Here is a 17,307-nt window from a genome sequence, read left to right as displayed (position 1 = left end):
TTAAAGGCGTGCACTACCGTGCCAAGCTACAGACTGTATGGGCACACCAGGGCCTCCTGCCCCTGCAAACGAACTCCAGATGCATGCGCCGCTTTGTGCACATGGCTTTACATGGGTACTGGGGAATCGAACTCAGGTCGTTAGGCTTTGCAGGCAAGCATCTTAACCACTGAGCCATCTCCCAGCTATGATTTGATTTTTTTTTTTTTTTTTTTTTGAGGTAGAGGTTCACTCTAGCCCAGGCTGGTCTGGAACTCACAGTGATCCTCCTACCTCAGCCTTTTTTTTTTTTAGAGCAAGGATCACAGACGATTAGATGTTCTGAATTTAAAGCTGCTTCCTCTTACTAGTACTTGTTACCTCTTAGACGTCAGTGCAGTAGGTGTTTGGAACCCAAAGCCAGAGCAACTGTGCTTTTTTTCCGCTCCTGCCTAGGTGACACACGGAGACCCTTCCCCGCGCCGAGTCTCCTTAGGAAACAGGACTGCAGCATTGTGGCCGCGCACAAGGACACCCCAGTGGCACCAGGTGTGCCCGGGGCCAACAGGTCGAAGCACAGGTGGGCACCGCGCTGCCGCCACACCCATCGCACGGGCTTGTTTATTACACCGCCCCGCCCCGCCCCCTCGGACTCTCGCGTCGCTCCGCCCACCGGGCCGGCCCTTTTTTTTTCCTGCCTCCTTCAGAGTCACAAGATCTCTCAGCGGTCCCACTTTTGGGATCCCTCCGACGTCCCCGCCCCCACCTTAAAAAATACTCTTTAGGTTTGTTTGTTTGTTTCTCTAATTTTCCCGGCCAGCTCGTACCATCCGTAGTCGGTGGAAAGGCGTGTTCCGTTGTGCTAGGCTGCCGATATTGTTTACCGTATCCTTACACTCCAGTGGCTTGCGGGACTCTTTTCTGTGGCGGAGGCCTCGGCGGGCCGCGCGGCCGCTTCACGACAGGGAGGGGGGAGGTGTTGTACGTCCAAGATGGCGGCGCCCTGTAGGCTGGAGGAACTGTGAGGTAAACAGCTGAGGGGGAGGAGACGGTGGGTGAGTATGGGGGTGTTTCCCCCTCTCTCTTATTTTTTTAGGGGAGCTTCTCGGGACAGCCTTGGCAACGTGACCTCAGTGTGGATGTCTCCAGAAGGTGGGAGCCAGGGGCTCGTTTGCTGGATTGAAGGGTCCGAGGAAGGGGGCTCAGAGAGTGTTCCCCCTCCCTCTTATTACGCGCCGTCTCCGGCGGGGATTGGAGGGTCCCTGGGGTGTGGGGAGTGAGGAGAGACGGGTCCGGTGGGCATTTCGTCCCTCCTCGGCGGCCGACAGGACGGCTGCCCTCGCCCTCCGCCCGGGGCCTCGGTGAGGAGGGCAGGGTTGAGGCGGGCCCCCCTCCCATTGCCGGTCCGCCAGTTCTCGGGGTGACAGGTTCCCGAGGGATGCGGAGCGCTGGGGACCGAGACCCTGGGCCGGGGCGAGGGCGGGCGAGGCCGGGGCTGGAGCTGGTCCCCAGACTTGATGGAGCGGTCGGGATGTGGGGGGGGGGGGGGGCGAGAATGAATGGAGGCCGCCTACGGGCGTCGGGGAGTCCCCTGGACCCCGGGGTCGGCGCTGACATGGGCGCAGCTGGAGTGCTTCTCCGGAGCTGTGCTTGTGGGTGTCTCACGGGTGCTGAGAGACAGTTACCTCGGCGCCCGCGGAGACGGCTGTTCGCAGAGCCGCTGCCAGACCTCACTCATTCATTCATTCGAGGAACTGGTGGAACCGAGAGGAGCCTGCGCTCCCGGAGCCCCTTCCACAGTTCAGGCGTTTTCTTTTGTGTGGTCCTTTAGAAAGAGTTTTGCTTCGTGGGTTTCGTGTATGGGATGGGGATGGGGAGATGTGAGAGGGGCGCGGTCCTCCTGGTGAGTAACAGTAGCTAGTTTTTTGTTTTTAGGATGGGGAGAGGGGCTCCCCGGGCAGCCACAGAGTGCTTGGGGAGCCATCACCTCTTTAGTTCTAGAAAAAGAAGTGGGGCAGTCTCTGTCTGGCTTTTCAAATAAAGAAACTAAAAGCCTGTAGAGATTGGGGTAACTTGTCCAAGGTCACACCCCCTAGTCTGAGCCCGGGGTGGAAGTGAGGTCTGACTGGTTCCATTTGTCTATTTGATCAAAGCTGTGCTGTCATTAAGTGATTGTTGTTAACATTTGGCCAAGTTTGTGTGTGTGTGTGTGTGTGTGTGTGTGCATGTGTGTTTAATTTTGAACTTCGTGCACTTTGTCTTGTACACTTTATACTTTTGTTTCTTACGGCTATGCTGTACAAGCATGTGAATTTATTAGTCCCTCCTCGGCAAATTGGGTTGCAAAGTATTTTATATTTTTATTAAAGAAAGGTAGCGTTAACTGCAAAAAGAAATGTTAAAAATCTTTGCTAGATTTTTTTTTTTTTAATAGAAAGCATGGAAATAGTGCTTCACTTTACATAGAATAAGCTGTAAAGGTACTAAAATAGACTAATACTCTTCCGAGATACTTTGATTTATAACTTTGAGATCAACTTGGAGTCATCTGCATTCAAACAAGCTGGGAAAGTGGAGCAGTAAATTTCAGAAAGCATAACCAAACATAATCTTCTGGGAGCCTTTGATTTACTGAGCAACCACCTGTGATTTTTAAGTTGAGCATTCCTGAGTAAACCTGGAACATGCAAATGTGAAAACTGATTTAGGGTTTTGTAGGGAAGTGTACCTTTAACAGTCATGCATCAGGCAAATGAGGCGCCTCAGGAACACCGAACCATTCTTTGTTCATTGCCCTGGGGAGCTGCAGACGAGTCCTCTAGTAAACGGAAAATATCTTCTTACTAAAGTTAATATCTTATCCAAAAACACTCTTACATCATGGGCTTAGAAGGGCACTTGATATAAGCTTTCTTTCCTTCTTCATAAACAAACACTTGGTATGTTTCTAAATTCCTAGTTAGAAAGAAGCAGGCTGCCAGCCTTCTTGCATGCTCTCATTAAATTGAAGTCTCCAATCCTGTTCCTCACTGGGCTTAGCAGAAGTCTGGCCCTGTTGCTGCTGTGCTGTGATGCGATGCCTTCTGTGCCTACCTGGTTTCACCGTGAGATGAAACTAGACAGTCTGACCAGGGCATGTCTAATACAAACCTGTATGTGTCCTATTTACAGGGTAATGAAGTTGCCAGAAACAAGGGATCCCAAACTAGTGTTCATCTGATCCTCTGTGCACCCACACATCTGGCCATGGAGGACCCCCTGTCTGTACATGCATTTTGGAAGAGGTCTGGATCTGATACACACCAGAGGTCGATGATCACTGGCTTAAAGTATCATTTTGGCTATTTGCTTTTCTTTCAATTTATAATTTATTGCAGAGGCATTTCTCAAAATAGCTTCTAGCCTCTGATGTGTGTAGTAGTGGGGGAGTTTGGAGCTCTGAAGGAGAGCTGACTTCATCTAGCTCTGTCTTCCTTTGAAATTTGTGAGGCTACAGGTATGTTTGTTCCTGGGTTCCAGTGCCCTCATGAACTAACATTAGCTTGTCCTGCAACTAATTGGATATTCTTGAATGCTAGATTTCTGTGATTTAAAGTCATCCTGGCCTTTAGTAAACTTTCTAAGTCAGTCCATTGACTCTGTGTTAATAGTTGTAGAATAACCAAGAAAATTGGTGACGTTCAGGCTACCTGATAGGGTGAACTTGTTTATCCTTTATATAGTACAGTTTTTTTTTGTTGTTTGTTTTTTGTTTTTTTGAGGTAGGATCACTAGTCCAGGGTGACCTGGAATTCACTTGGCAGTCTCAGGGTGACCTGGAATTCACTTGGTAGTCTCAGGGTGGCCTTGAACTCAACAGCAATCCTCCTACCTCTGCCTCCCAAGTGCTGGGATTAAAGGCGTGTGCCACCATGCCTGGCTATATCATACAATTGTTTTAAAGGAATTCCCTGGCCTGAGGAGATAGCTCAGCAGTTCAGGGTGCTTGTCAGATCCACAAGGTAGTGCATGCATCTGGAGTTTGTTTACAGTGGCTAGAGGCACTGGCACACCACTCTCTCTTTCTCCCCTTCTATCTCTCAAATAAGTAAAATATTAAAAAAAAAAAATCTTAGAAAGAGAATGGGTGAGCCAGGGCCTCCATCAATTGTAAATGAACTCCAGACATCACCTTGTACATCTGGTGTTATGTGGGTACTGGGCAATTGAACTTGAGTTCTTAGGCTTTGCAGGCAAGCACCTTAACCACTGAGCTATCTCTCCAGACCACATTTTAGTTTTTTATTTTTTGGTTTTTCGAGGTAGGGTCTCACTCTAGCCCAGGATGACCTGGAATTCTTTATGGAATCTCAGGGTGGCCTCAAACTCACAGCAATCCTCCTACTTCTGCCTCCTGAGTGCTGGGATTAAAGGCTTGCACCACCATGCCTGGCAGGTTTTTTTAATTGTTTATTTTTATTTATTTATTTGAGAGCGATAGACAGAGAAAGGGGAGGGAGGGAGGGAGGGAGGGAGGGAGGGAGGGAGGGAGGGAGGGAGGGAGGGAGGGAGGGAGGGAGAGAGAGAGAGAGAGAGAGAGAGAGAGAGAGAGAGAGAGAGAGAGAGAGAGAGAGAGGGAGGGAGAGAGGGAGAGAGAAAGGGCATGCCAGGGCCTCCAGTCACTGCAAACGAACTACAGATGCATGCGCCCCCTTGTGGCATCTGGCTAACGTGGGTCCTGGGGAATGGAGCCTCAAACTGGGGTCCTTAGGCTTCACAGGCAAGCACTTAACTGCTAAGCCATTTCTGCAGCCCACATTTTAGTTTTTTAAAAGCTCAGACCATCAATGTATGACTATATAATTTGGTTTGCATTAAATACTCTTTTTTCATTTAATTGGTTTGAAATATATTTTTGATAAGCAATTTGAGATTATTCATTAATTTACTTCTTAAGCCTATAGCTGCTAAAAATTAGTAATTTAACACTACTTTGAATGAGTGAGAACGAAGTACATATATTTACCTATATCTAAGAGATAAGTGATTTTGGGACCTTGTTTTCTGGTCACTTTTATAGAGTAGTAACTTTTTTTTTTTTTGTTTTTTCGAGGTAGGGTCTTACTTTCGCCCAGGCTGACCTGGAATTCACTATGTAGTTTCAGGGTAGCCTCGAACTCAGGGTGATCCTCCTGCCTCTGCCTCCCGAGTGCTGGGATTAAAGATGTGCACCACAACGCCCAGCATAACTTTTTTTAATACAGGGAAATAGCAAAAGTAACAGAATATGTTTTTTTTAAAGTTCAGATTGATATCTAATGAATAAAGTGCCCTTTAAAAAAAAAGCTGGCTTTAATCCCAAGGAAGGCATGGTAGTTACTGGCCTACAACTCCCAGGTCCCCCTGTAAAGTGAATGTGGTGTCCCTGATGTGTTTGAGTAATGAAAGGCAGTCTTGGTCTTGCTTGTTTTGGTGAGATGGAAGTACAGATAGAGTGCCCTTTTTCCTGTGTCCTTAAGGTCTCTCCTACACTGTATGCTCCCAGCAAGAAACCAAGTGTATCTGTTTGAAGTTACAGAGTTTTTATCAGTGTTTCAAATACAAGCCATTAAGTGGCTAGGCTGCTAAGGATCATTTTTCCAGGGATACATTTTGCTTAGTAGTAATATTGTTACAAAAAGTTTAAAATCCTTACCTAAGTGTCAGCCCTTTTCTCTTCCTGCAGTTTTAAGAAGCAGGATGGGGGTCTGGGGGCTGCACATGCCTTTAATCTCAGCATTTGGGAGGCAGAGGTAGGAGGATCCACCCTGAAATTCCATAGTGAATTCCAGGTCAGCCTGGGCTAGAGTGAGACCCTACCTTGAACCCCCCACCCAAAAAAAAAGCAGGATAGGAAAGGAAACTGAGACCTGAATAAAGTACCCAAGATCACTCAGTGGCTGCCTTGGGTCGTGAACCCAAGTATTAAATACTCTGCTTTGATAAACTGCTCAATCCGCTAATCTCCTAAACTAATTTATTGGTCACTGGATTTTTTTTTTTAGTTAGAGACTCATGTATCCCAGGCTGGTCTTAAACTTGTTACTGAGCTGAGATTAGCCTTGAAATTCTGATTCTTCTGCCCCAGTTTATTGAATACTGGGATTACAGGCATGACCAAGCTAGGTGAAAAATTTTTAAACTCTCTTTGGGAGTGAAGGGAGACTTTGTTCCTTTGAAAAAAATCTGTGAAAAGCTGTAGAACAATGTTCCTTCCTCTACCTTTGATGTCCTGACACTACCAGAAAATGTCTACAGATAGATAATTTTGGAAATAGCTTCAGAGGCTTTATGGACCCCAGCTCTTTAAAATGCACTTGAACTTTATTAAAGACAATCTTTTTCCTTTTTTTAAACCAGTATGTAGGAAAGGTCTATCTTTTGAACATAGACTTACATGTTTATATTATGTCATTTTCTTAAACTTCTGTTTTGGAAGGTTCTCTTTATTTCACTGGGAATTCAACCTTAGGTGCCATATTAAAAAAAAAGGCTGGGCATGGTAGCACATGCCTTTTAATCCCAGCACTTGAGAGGCAGAAGAATCATGGTGAGTTCATGGCCATCCTGAGACTACAGAATGAATTCAGGTCCGCCTGAGCTAGAAGGAGACCCTACCTAAAAAAAAACCAAAAGTTAGAACTTAGTAAGCACAAACTGGGGAAATTGCTCAGTGAATAAAAGTGCTTGCTGTGCAAGTTTGAGGACCAGAATTTGGTTCTCCAGAACTCATATGGAAGTACCCAGTAACCCCAGTGTAATCCCATGGGAGGTGGAGAGAGAGTTCCTGGAAGCTCAGGAGCTCGCCAGCAGTGAGCAAGAGACTGTTTCACACAAGGTGAGAACTGATTCAGTGGTTGTCCTCTAATCTTACGTGAGCCATGGCAGTTACACTCCTGTTCTCTCACACACGAACACATATGCAAAATTAAAAAATTAAATTTAACATAAAAATTAAACAAAAGAATTTTCTCTCTCATTCTCATAAAAAGTAAAATAAAATAAATTAAAAATAACACAGGTAGCCGTGCGTGGTGGCCCATGCCTTTAATCCCAGCACTTGGGAGGCAGAGGTAGGAGGATCGTTGTGAATTAGAGGCCACCCTGAGACTCCATAGAGAATTACAGATCAGCCTGGGCCAGAGTGAGACTCTACCTCAAAAAAGCAAAAAAGAAAAAAAATAAAATAGGTAGCTGGGTCTGGTGGCACATGCCTTTAATTCCAGAACTTGGGACTCAGAGGTAGGGGGATCACTGTAAATTTGAGGCTACCCTGAGACTACATAGTGAATTCCATGTCAGCCTGGACTAGAGTGAGACCCTATCTTGAAACAAACAAACAAACAAAAACCACAGTCGAGTAACTTACTAAACACTTGTCAGACTTGGCTTTTGGAGATGAGGGAAGTAGATGCTGCTTTTATTTTCTGGCAGGTGTTTCCATTGACACCCTCACTTCCATGTAGGTCCACACTCACACCTCTTGTAATGACATGAAAACTGCCTAGTGTGTAGGCAATTTCTTCTCTTTCCATTTCTTTCTTTCTTTTTTTTTTTTTTAAAGGTAGGGTCTTACTGTAGCTCAGGCTGACCTGGAATTCACTATGCATTCTCTGGGCCGCCTTGAACTCATGGTGATCCTCCTACTTCTGTCTCCTAAGTGCTGGGATTAAAGGTGTGTGCCACCACACCCAACTAGTATAGACAATTTTAAGTGGATTCTTAAAAAATACAATAATGGTAGGTAGCTTGTGGCATACTGCAGAAAATGGATGATAATTTGGTTCTCCCATCCTTTATTTAAAAAAAAAATTTGAGGTACGGTCTCACTCTAGCCCAGGCTGACCTGGAATTAACTCTGTCATCTCAGGGTACCCTTGAACTCATGGCAATCCTTCTACCTCTGCCTTCCTAATGCTGGGATTAAAGGCTTCTGCCACCACGCCCGGCCTCCCATCCTTTTTTTAAATTATTATTTTATTGTTTGGTTTTCCGAGGTAGGGTCTCACTCTAGCTCAGGTGGACCTGGAATTCATTCTGTAGTCTCAGGGTGGCCTTGAACTCATGGTGATCCTCCTACCTCTGCCTCCCAAGAGCTTAAAGGCTTGAACCACCACGCCCGGCCTCCCATCCTTTTTAAAAATTTTTTTTTTGTACTTAAAAGTGACAGAGAAAGAGACAGATATATAGAGAGAATGGGCACGCCAGAGCCTCCAGCCACTGCAAACAAACTCCAGATTGTGCGCCCCCTTGTGCATCTGGCTAACGTGGGTCCTGGGGAATCGAGCCTCAAACCAGGGTTCTTAGGCTTCACAGGCACACGCTTAACAGCTAAGCCATCTCTCCAGCCCCTCCTGTCCTTTTTTTTTTTAAAGCATAGTGATAAGTCCTAATGTTGAGCACTGGACAAAAACCCATTCTTATTTCCCATGGTAGTGTGCTTGTCTAGGACAGTGACCTTGGCAGGCTACAAGATCTCACCTTGGAATGCCCTAATTTTCCCCCTTGTCTTAGATTATTTATTTTTGGGTAAAAGATCCAACTGGGAGGAATTATAAGTGGAAGTCAGTATGACTCACTGGTGAGTGGCTGAATTAAGGTTGAAGCCGAGGGGCTCCTGTACCAGCTCCAGCTCTGTGACTTGATGGAGTGAAAGTGGCCGGGTGGCATTCCCTTGTTTGCAAGGTGCGGCAGGCCCCTGTGAAGGGGATGCAGCCTGCAGCTCTGCTCACATCACAGGCTTACGGTGACCACTGAGACTACTGGTGTGAATTCCCCGTGTGTGCTACCTGTGGTACTGTGATCACCCTAGAAACTTGCTCAATTTTCTTGTTTGACTTTGACCAGGGTTGTGTATTTCAAAACTTGTTGCTGGTCTTAGTATAATTAGCTGTTTAGGGTGTGAGGGTCAGTTTTCATATTGTGGATTCAACCCAGGAATGGCTGTTAGGGAAGCTAATGGGATCTTAGGGAGCTGCCCAGGGTGTACCAGGTACCACGATAATCTTGTCAGCTTGATGTCTTTTATGGTCACTGGAGGGAAAACAAACATATATGTATATGTTTGTGCCAAACACAATGGCCCCTGCCCTCATGGAGTTTACAGTCCTACAATTAGATCATACTTAAACCTAAGTTGATGGGCCCATTATTTTAAAAGCAACTGGAATGTATTTACAAATACTCATAAAACATGGATAGTATGATAAGGGGGAAGAAAGAATAGATACTGCTGTTGGAAGTATTTTTCTTGTCATGAATATTTAGACTGTGCTGCTTGAGGGCAGCATTAGGCTTTGTACATTTATCTCAGAAATATTTTAACTCCTGTCATTCAGTCAGCAAGTGCCAGGTACTGTGGTAGTTGCAGCCATGAATCTCATCTTGCAATGTTAGTTTATTAATCTACCATCCCCTGGGAAATCAGCAACCCACTTGGATCATATCCCTGTCCTGGCTCGGGCTCATGAACCTTGGGGTGACTAGATCCGGTGATAGAATACTTAATGAACTAGTCTTTCCCTAACATGCTCAACAACTAGTTACACTTATTCAATTGTGCTGTGGAAAGTGATAAGAAATATAGGCTGCTGATTCATCAGGGGCGTGACCTAGTCTGGGGCATGGCAGTAGGATGGAGGAGGGGGTCAAGGTAGGCTTTTCTGAAGGAGTGTTTAAGCTGAGAATTGCAGGTTGGAGAGTTTGCCAGGAAAACACCGTCTTTTAGGTATGGGGTTGGGTATACTTGGAAAACAAGGTAGGGCTGCAAGGGCTGCCTGTGAGAGGAGGATGTAGGCCCACTCAGCTCTGTGCCTCTTGGTCTCCTTACTAGGACCTCCTTTACATAGCTCCTCTGCCTAGGTTGAGGTTGAGGATACTCTCACTTTATAGATAAGACAACTCAAGGTGAGACATTAGAGATGTAAGAAATAGCCAAAGTTACTGAGTAATAAGTGGCTGAGCTCATATTACATCAGGAACTTGTTTTAGAGCCTCTTCTGCCCACTCATTGATAGCTGTAATAGTTAACAAAAGGGAGCGATTACAAGTTCCAGCAGCCACTGTTCAGAAATGCAGATGAGAGGCACGTGCTCCTGATGATTGTAAGTGTTCATTCCAGTGGAAACCAGATGGCCGCTTGTCAGTGATAGTGGGAATGAGTTGTTCCACATGAACCCTAACTTCTCTTCTGATTGAATCTTGGGTTTTACTTCATTACAGGGTTGTTATATACATATACATACATGTGTTTGTTTTCCTTCCAGTGACCATGAAAGACGTCAGGCTGTCAGAACAGGAAACTGAAGTACCAATTGTCTCCGAAGCAGGTAAGGCCCAAATTCAGTCCGGGGATTGAGAGAAGGTTGGGGTAGGAGCTTCTCATTTTGTGTGTGGGTTCCTTATTATACATATGCTTCTTGGTATCCAGGGATTTAATTTAGCTTATGGTTTTAGCTAGTTGTAGATACTTTTATGAAATAAATATTTTTGAATCTTTTATTTTTTTGGTTTTTTGTGTTTTTGAGGCAGGGTCTCACTCTAGCTCAGGCTGACCTGGATGGAATTCACTAGGTAGTCTCAGGGTGGCCTTGAACTCACTGTGATCCTCCTACCTCTGCCTCCCGAGTGCTGGGATTAAAGGCGTGCACCACCACACCTGGCTTGAAAAAATTCAATATTTCATATGCAGAGTATGAGTAGGCATGCCAGGGCCTCTTGCCACTGCAAACTAACTCCAGATGTATGTGCCACTTTGTGCATCTGGCTTTATGTGGATATTGGGGAGTTGAACTCAGACAATTGGGCTTTGCAAGCAAGGGTCTTTAACCACTGAGCTATTTCTCCAGGCCCTTGAAATAATTAGCTTCATTATTTTAATGCTTGTTCACACACACACACACACACACACACACACACACACATATACTGTGCTAAGTGTATTCTGTGCATTTCTTATTTTCTTTCTTACAACCACATTTTTGGTGTATCTCCATTTTACAGGTTGGGCTTAAAGATAATGGGTAATTCTCCTAAGATAATATGGCTAGTACTTGGGGGGATCTTCCATGTAAATCATTTCATCATTTCTATGTAGTAGTCAATTCTAGTTTATAAAAAAAATATTTTATTTATTTATTGGCAAGCAGAGAGAACACACACACACACATACACACACACACACACACACACACACACACACACACACGGGGGGGGGACTGAAGGAAAGAGGTAAGGAGGGAGAGAGAAAGAATATGGGCATGTCAGGGCCTTTGGCCACTGCAAGTCAACTCCAGGTGCACGTGCCACTTTGATTCTGGCTTTACTTGGGTACTGGAGAATTGAACCTGGGTTGTTAGGATTTGTAGGCAAGTACCTTAACTACTGAGCCATCTTTCCAGCCTCTAACTTTTTTTTTTTTTTTTCAAAGTAGGGTATCACTCTAGCCCAGGATTACCTGGAATTCATTATGTAGTATGAGGCTGGCCTTGAACTCACAGCAATCCTCTTACCTTAGCCTCCTGAGTATTGGGATTGAAGGTGTGTGTCATTTAGCCAGTTGGAGAGGTTCTGAACCCTGGCTGATAAGGACCTTGAGCAAGAACTCCTGAACTAGTGCACCAACACGTGTATCTTGATGTGGTTATATCTGTTAGTTAACTTTAGTTATTTTGAACAAGTTATTTGCTTTGGTGGTTTTTAGGAATCAAGGGAATCTTAAAATCCCAGAGCATGCCCTTCATAAATGTGTGGCTCTGACACTTTTATAGATCTGAATTTAGTTTTAGTGACCTCATCAAGTCTGTGAACTATAGTTTTGAGGGTACCAGCAAGGATGTTATACTAGTCATTTTTCTCTTTGCTTTAACAAAGTACCCGAGAAAAGCAACATAAGAAAGGAAGGGCCTTGGGCTGGAGAGATGGCTTAGCGGTTAAGCACTTGCCTGTGAAGCCTAAGGACCCCGGTTCGAGGCTCGGTTCCCCAGGTCCCACGTTAGCCAGATGCACAAGGGGGGGCCCGCGTCTGGAGTTCGTTTGCAGAGGCTGGAAGCCCTGGCGCGCCCATTCTCTCTCTCTCCCTCTATCTGTCTTTCTCTCTGTGTCTGTCGCTCTCAAATAAATAAATAAATAAAAAATATCTTTAAAAAAAAAAAAAAGAAAAGAAAGGAAGGGCCTGAAGAGATATTCTCAGTGGTTAAGGTGCTTGCCTGCAACACTAACAACCTGGGTTTGATTCCCCAGTACTCATCTAAAGCCAGATGCCCAAAGTGGCTTATGCATCGGAGTTCATTTGCAGTGGCATTATGCCCTGGTGCTCCCATTCTCTCTCTCTTTCTCTGCCTATTTTTCTCTCTTTGCAAATAAATAATTTTTATTTATTTGGTTATTTTGGGTTTTCAGAGTAGGGTCTCACTCTAGCTCAGGCTGACCTGGATCTCACTCTGTAGTCTCAGGGTGGCCTTGAACTCATGGTGCTTCTCCAAGTGCTGGGATTAAAGGAGTGAGCCACCATGCCCAGCAATAAATAAATCAATATTTATAACAAATATATATGTATGTGTATGTATGTGTGTGTGTATACACATACATACACACACACACACACACACACACACACACACGTACATACATACATATGCATATACACACACACACTTTTTTTTGTTTTTTTTTTTGTTTTGTTTTGGTTTTCAAGGTAGGGTCTCAGTCTGGCCCAGGCTGACCTTAATCTACTATGTAGTCTCAGGGTGGTCTCAAACTCATGTGATCCCCTACCTCGGCCTCCTGAATGCTGGGATTAAAGGTGTGTGCCACCATGCCTGGCGATAAAAATATTTTTAAAAATGGTTTTAAAAAAAGAAAGAAAGGGTTTATTTGGGTAAGTCATGGAGGCAGGAATGACAGGCAGCTGGTCACATTGCATCTGCCATCAGGAAGCAGAGGTAAATGCTGGTACTCAGCTACCTTTCTTGTTTTTATTCAGTCTAGGACTGCATTCCACAGGGCATGGTACTTCCCTCATTCAGGCCGGTCTTCCCTTTCTGGAAACACTCATGGACACACTCAGAGGTGTGTTTCCAAGGTGATTCTATTTTTTCCTTATTTATTTATTTGTTAGAGAAGTACAGAGAGAGAGAGAGGTAGATAGAGAGAATAGACTCACCAGGGCTTCTAGCCACTGCAAGTGAACTCCTTATACATCTGCCACCTTGAGCATCTGGCTTACATGGGTCCTGGAGAATCAAACCTGGGTCCTTTGGCTTTCAGGCAAGCACCTTAACTGCTAAGCTGTCTCTCCAGCTCCTATGGTGATTCTAAATCTGATCAAGTCAACAGTGAAGATTAACCTTCACAGGTACCAATTGTAGGATTTGTGTATAATACAGGAAGCATGTAAGGAAGCTGAGAGGTATCTAGGCTACTCTTTTTATACACAGATTACTAATGTGATTCATTTGTTGGCTCAGGAGTTGCCACTTACTGTATGCTGTTACTGCCTTACCTTTGTCATGGGAATTGTGAAATATGGTCAGATTTTTGCCTTGAAGACAGACCCACTAAACAGGGAGTTAGATTATAGATTACTGGTGGAAGTGCCATTTTCTTGTAAATGGGGAAAGCTAAGTTTGACTCTTCATTTTTACACTACCCCTTTATATATCCTTTTTTTTTTTTTTTTTTTGAGGTAGAGTCTCACTGTAGCCCAGGCTGACCCAGAATTCACTATGTAGTCTCAGTGTAGCCTCAAAGTCACAACAATACTGTTACCTCTCCCTCCTGTGTGCTGGGACTAAAGGTGTGTGCCACCATGCCTGGCTACTTTTTTTTTTAATTTTTTTTGTTTTCTTTTTTTTAATATATATATATTTTATTTTTTATTAGCATTTTCCATGATTATAAAAAAAATACCATGTTAATCCCCCCCCCACTTTCCCCTTTGAAATTCCATTGGCTACTATTTTTTTGTTTTGTTTTGTTTTTCAAGGTAGGGTCTCACTCTAGTCCAGGCTGACCTGGAATTCATTCTGTATTCTGAGGTACTTCTGTTTTTTTTGAGAGGGTCCCACTATGCAGTCCAGACTGGCCTCAAATCCATGATCTTGCCTCAGCCTACAGAGTGCTGGGATTATAGGTGTTAATTACCACACCTGGCTATACTGTCCCTTTTAAAGCATTTCACTGACTGAGAACTTGAACCCAAATTCAGGGAGGCAAATGTTAAAATCATTGACACCTAAGTAGAATATCTTTCAGGTTTTAGTAAACATTTATCTTCTCTGTAATTGTATACATTTTAGTAGTCAGACTTAAGTTTGAAATTTTAGCATAGGAAACATACTTTATGAATATCATTAGCTACTAGATTGTCCTATGGCTACTGTGCTTAGTGTGTGTGATTTCCTCCTGAGCTGGCACACTTATACCATTGTCACTCATTAGGCAAGTTTACAGTAGGCAATTTCCTTAGAGATTCATAGCTTAGAAGGCCTCAAAGGTCCAGGCTAGGCATGATGGCTTATACCTTTAGTCCCAGCACTTGGAAGGCTGAGAAAGGAGGATTGCTGTGAGTTCAAGGCAAACCTGGGGCTATAGAGTCAGTTCCAGGTAGCCTGGGATAACGTGGGACCCTGCTTGGGAGGGAGAACTCCTTTAACTACTGAAAATTGTTGATAACTTAAAGGCAGTCTTTTTTTTTTTTTTTAAATTAACAACTTCCATGTTTGTAAACAATATCCCATGGTAATGCTCTCCCTCCCCCCACTTTCCCCTTTGAAACTCCACTCTCCATCATAACCCCTCTCAATCAGTCTCTCTCTTATTTTGATGTCATGGTTTTTTCCTCCTATTATAATGGTCTTGTGTAGGTAGTGTCCGGCACTGTGAGGTCGTGGATATCCAGGCCATTTTGTTAACAGCAGTCATTTTGACAAACGTTTTATTGATGTACCATATTTTTTATATGCACTCAAAATTACAGTTGATCATCATAAAGCATTTTTGTAAAAAATTTTAAAATTAGTGAATTTTAGTATTTCATTTTTTTTTTCATAACATTGATTTGTTTTTCTCTTCATGTTCTTTGCATTCTTTTGTATGTATAATTGTGTTTGTAGTGTTGGGGATGAAATTTAGAGCTTCATATATACTAGGCAAAGCTCTATCACTAAGTTACATTCCTAGACCTCTTATTTTTTAAAAAAAACTTTGTATATGTATACATATATATTTAATATTTTATCTTTTTATATTGTATTTTTACTTATTTATTTATTTGACAGAGAAAGTGAGAGAATGGGTGCACCAGGGCCTTCAGCCACTGCAAACGAACCCCAGACACATGTGCCACCTTGTGCAACTGGCTGACGTGGGCCCTAGGGAATTGAACCTGGGTCCTTTGGCTTTGTAGGCAAATACCTTAACCACTAAACCATCCCTCCAGCTTCTAAAATTTTATCTTTATTATTTATTGAGGGGGAAAGGGAGGGAGAGAATGGGCATGGTAGGGCCTCCAGCTGCTGCAAACAAATTCCAGATGTGTGGACCACCTTGTGCATCTTCCTTATGTGGGTCCTGGGGAACTGAACCTGGGTTCTTTGACTTTTCAGGAAAGTCCCTTAACCACTAAGCCATCTCTCCAGTCCCTTAATTTATATATATAATACATATTATAGGTATTATACATATATGTAATACGTATATATATTATACATACATATGCATACACACACACACACACACACACACACACACATATATGGGGTTTGAGGTAGGGTCTCACTGTAGTCCAGGCTGACCTGAAATTCACTCTGTATTCTCAGGGTGGCCTCAAACTCACGGACATCCTCCTACCTCTGCCTCCTGAGTGCTGGGATTAAATGCATGTGCCACCATGCCTGACTTTAATCTACATTTCTTATTTACTTATTTATTAAGACAGACATAGAGAAAGAGAAAGACACAGAGAGAAAGGTATGGGCATGCCATAGCTCTCTGCCAGTGCAAATGAACTTCAGATGCATGTGCCCCTTTGTGCATCTGGCTTTACATGGGAACTGGAGAATTGAACCCAGATCATCAGACTTTGTAAGCAAGCGCCTTTAACTGTTGAAGCATCTCTCCATCTTCCCCCTTCCCAGGCCTCTTTGTGTGTCTGTATTTTTTTTCGTTTGTTTGTGTTTTGTTTTTCAAGGTAAGGTTTCCCTCTAGCCCAGGCTGACCTGAACTTCACTGTGTAGTCTCACACTGGCCTCAATCACATTGATCTCCTACCTCTGCTCCCTGAGTGCTGGGATTAAAGCTGAGTGCCAACCATGCCTAGCTATATTCTGTTTGTTTTGTTGTTGGTTGTGGTTATGAATTTTTAAAAATAATTTTATTTAAGCCATCTCTCTAGCCCCACCTTATTTTTTTTTGAGACAGGGTCTCTCACTGAACCTGAAGCTCACCAATTTGGCAAGACTAGCTAGCCTGCAAACCATGAGGATTCTCGTGTGTCTGCCTCCACAGCACTGGGGTTATGGTGTTCACTGTGCCAGGCTGTTTTCTGTGAGTGGCAGTGCTGGGGGTCTGAACTCGGCTCCTTGTGCTTTCAGGGCAGGCACTTGACTCCTAAACTGTTCTCAGTATTCATATTGCTAGTTAATATGTTAAATAATTTACATGTTCCTAATTGGGCTGGGTATGTAGTTCAGCATTGCCTGCCATGTGAAAGGCCCTGGGTTAGATCCTTAGCACTGGATATAAAAAGTTCTTGTTTTGAACACAAAAATCACATAATTAATCAAACTTTTTACTTTCATAATTACATATTTTATGCTTAAACTGACAGAATGTCAGCTTATAAGATGCATGAAGAATTTGGATGCTTCATCAAGAATGTTTTATTTGGGTCTGGAGAGATGGTTTAGCAGTTAAGGTGCTTGCCTGCAAAGCCAAAGGCCCCAGGTCCTATTCTTCAGTACCCATGTAAAGTCAGATGCACGTGTCTGGAGTTCATTTGTAGTGGCTGGAGGCCCTGCTGTGCCCATTTTCTCTGTTTCTCTTCTTTCTCTCTCTCTGTCCCTGATTGCAAATAAAATATTATAAAAAGAATGTTTTATTTGAATAAATACTCATATGCTACCTCACTGTTAGATATTTCAAATACATATATTGTTCATATCACCAGCATCTTGTAAGTAGCTACAATGGGAGTGATATGAGCCATGTAGTTACTAATCACATAGGCAGAGGATGCCAGAAATACTGACTTAGGCACTTGACAGTTTACCCTCCAGACCTTCCCAGGGCCAAAGCCACACTTTGGATGAG

The 17,307-nt window shown here is 43.7% G+C and overlaps 1 protein-coding gene across 10 annotated transcripts in view; it reads left to right on the top strand.

The window, feature by feature from the left end:
- Nucleotides 1-949: 949 nt before the first annotated feature.
- Tsc1 (TSC complex subunit 1) overlaps nucleotides 950-17,307 on the top strand; it is a 70,663-nt gene continuing 54,305 nt past the window's right edge. For 2 of the 10 annotated variants that reach the window (XM_012947837.2, XM_004654040.2), the window contains exons 1-2: nucleotides 953-1,034; nucleotides 10,263-10,325. The gene's annotated coding sequence lies outside the window, so the exon portion shown is untranslated. Of the gene's footprint in view, nucleotides 1,035-1,070; nucleotides 1,132-1,278; nucleotides 1,341-3,150; nucleotides 3,288-10,262; nucleotides 10,326-17,307 lie in introns of those variants that run through there. The other 8 variants (XM_045146091.1, XM_045146093.1, XM_045146111.1 and 5 more) reach the window with 8 other exon arrangements.

The sequence above is a fragment of the Jaculus jaculus genome, chromosome 1 (assembly GCF_020740685.1).
Source record: "Jaculus jaculus isolate mJacJac1 chromosome 1, mJacJac1.mat.Y.cur, whole genome shotgun sequence".
NCBI lineage: Eukaryota > Metazoa > Chordata > Mammalia > Rodentia > Dipodidae > Jaculus > Jaculus jaculus.
This window is presented reverse-complemented; position numbering and strand designations above follow the sequence as displayed.